The sequence below is a fragment of the Muntiacus reevesi genome, chromosome 4 (genome assembly GCF_963930625.1).
Source record: "Muntiacus reevesi chromosome 4, mMunRee1.1, whole genome shotgun sequence".
NCBI classification, from domain to species: Eukaryota; Metazoa; Chordata; class Mammalia; order Artiodactyla; family Cervidae; genus Muntiacus; species Muntiacus reevesi.
Window position 1 is genome coordinate 8,612,499 of NC_089252.1, and position 2,961 is coordinate 8,615,459.

Consider the following 2,961-nt stretch of genomic DNA (forward strand, 5'->3'; position numbering starts at 1 on the left):
AGGACCGCTCCACTGGATGAGCGTAACACGGACATTTTATGGAGAAAGTGCTGACGTGAAGTGAGGGCGTTATTTATTTGCTGTCATTTAAAACCTAGCTGGCTCTTTGTGACTGGTTGTCCTTAGCCTAGTTGGCTCTTTGTGATTGGTTGTCCTCAGCGTTGGCGTCTTATAAACTTGAGGCATTTACTGGCTTAGGTATTGGTTTGCTGAAGGAGGCTTCCGCGTCTTTAGAGCCACGTGAGTCTAGTAGCCTCCTTGTTTCACAAATCTAACAGATCCCACCCCTCAGGTTCGAAAAGCTGGTACTATTTTGGTGCAGTCTTTAAGGAAAATAATGCATAGTTTTGAATACATAAAGGGCATGTGTAACAGGGGTTCTGAAGCTTAAGCTTACTGGTCTTCATAGAGCTTCAAGGGATTTCTGAAGTATAACATGACTTACAAATGTGGAAAAGTCTTAGGTAATGGTTCAGCTTATTGAAGTATTAAAATGCCGAGAGCTGCAGACTCTGTTTCGGTTAGGTATACTGGAGTGGGTTGCCATTCCCTTCTCCAGGGCATCTTCCTAACTAGTGATCGAACCGTTGCAGGTAGATTCTTTACTGTCTGAGCCAACAGGGAAGCTTTCCTGTGCAAAGCCTGACTCTTTTTGAGCCGCTGGGAACTTTAAGCAAGTAGAACAGATAAAGCGAGGGTTATGGATTACAGAGTGCCGGCCCTGGCAGTTTACTGGGTGGTCGCCACCACTACCCCCAGTCCACTTTTCATTGTCTCTTAAAGTATTTCCCAAGTGTTATGATCCTGTAACTTGAAGGAACCCAGTTGTTACGGTTCCACAGTATAGATTCCAGAAGACTCTCTTCTTATAACCAATTTACATATAATGACAGTTTTTATTGAAAGGTTTTATTCTTATGTTTTGCATGAAAAAAAATAGTGTGGTTCAAATTGATAAAGACTTAAGAAATGCTAGCATATTATATCTTACTGGAGCTTATCTTGTTATTGATGTCTGGACTTCCTGCTGCTCTGTTTTTTGCTTTGATGATCTGGTATTATTTTGTTTTGATGTTTTCATCCTCCTATTTGGGGCAAGTTTGACAGTCAAGCTATAATTAAGTAGATGCTTTCCATATGCAAATATCCATGTGATTATTACATTAAACTATTTATTCTGGAAGGAAGTGAAAAATTCAAAAGTTTGGAGAAAATAGCAAGATTTCAAAATCTTTATCTCTGCGTAAATGAATTTTTTAATATAAAGATACCAATAGGTAAGTCCTTTTCTATTTCAGATCATTCTAGTTCACACTCCCCTGTTGAGGTTCTGTGTTAAAAGTAATAAAAATGCAAGGGACATTCACTATGCAATTATGTTTCTGAGTAAATATGTATTGTACTGTTGGTTTCCACAAAAGAAAATATTATTCTGTGATATTTTGTGTACCGAATTTATAAACAAGGCTTAGATTAGATGAAAGAAAGATGAAAGAAAGAAGAAAGAGTTAAAACAAATTATTTTAGGGGCTTTATTGATCTTGGAATATGATTCCATCTTTTTCTTTATTTTTGTTTCTGTTCTCCCCTGGCAAAATGGCATCTTCAAGTGTTAGTGTCATTTCAAATGACAGTGAAATATGATCTCTTCTTCCTGTTTCCCTATTCCTGTTTCTTCTGTCCCATGGTAAACAATTATATAGTGTTTCATCTGTATCCTTATTTTGCATGAGTCCTTGAGAAACATGGTAGCATTCTGGGTGTCTGTTTTTAAATTTGTTACATTTATTTGTAAAATTTACAAAGCTATAGAAATGTTGAAAGGTGAATAAAATGAAGAACTTAGATTAGCAGTTGTTAGCATGTCCTCTTTGGTCTGTCATCTTCTTAGTCTGTCTCTTGGGAGTTGCAAAGCAATTATTTTCTATATTCCTAGCATTCATCTGTAAAGAAGAGTTTTTCATCACTCTTTTTTTTTTTTAAGTGTAGTTGATGTAAAATATTGTGTTAGTTTCAGATGTACAGAAAAGTGGTTTATAGATGTATATTCTATTTCAGATACCCTCCTCCTCTTTTGATCCATTTATTTCTTAAGATTCAATGTGTCAACATCCCTTGCTATAATTTTTCTTCTTATGTTCAAATTGATCTAAATTTGGAATGTGGAATCCCTTCAGGTGGCTTTTAGTTGCTTTTGATATGACCCTGTCATCTCTTTAAGTGTTTTCTGGTTCAAAAAATTACTGTATTTTCACTTATTCATCAGTACTTTCTCTGTCCTAGAGAAATTACTCCAAGGAGCCTTGGCATAGTCACCAAGATCTGGGTTTGTTAATTACCATTAAGGTCTTGTCGCTCCTGGGCTATTTCTGTGGACAACCCTAAAATATACACATTTTTAGAAAATATGAGTTCATGTTAATACCAGTAATTAAAATTCAATGCTAAATTCTTTCTCACCACTTTCCCTTCTACATTTATATCTCCCTTCTTTCCCAATGAAAATGCTCATACCCAACAATATATATTATTCATTTGCTCAATATAACTTACAAACATAATTTGAGAATTACAACTGTGGTATCACTAACAGTGCTTAGTAAGTTCAGTATTTTTTTGCAATTTGTGTTGTCCCATCCAAATATATATTTGTGTGTGTGTGTGTGTGTGTATAGTTCATGCTTTAATCTTTAGGTGTATAAGTTTTCCTTATGTAAATGTTGATGGGCATGTATTTGTAATTAAAATATGTTATTGTGGTATAGGCGTCATTTTATTTCTCACTTGTTCCAATCATGTTTATATCACAATCATTTTATGATCTAGTCATGTGGCTGGCTTCATCTAGTCCATTGCCTAACTCTTCCATGGCATCCCAAACCCTGCTCACACGTCCTTTTGCTTAGCCTTTTCCCCCAGAGATGGGTGAGTAGTTGCCTCAGTCTTTCTGATACTGCATAC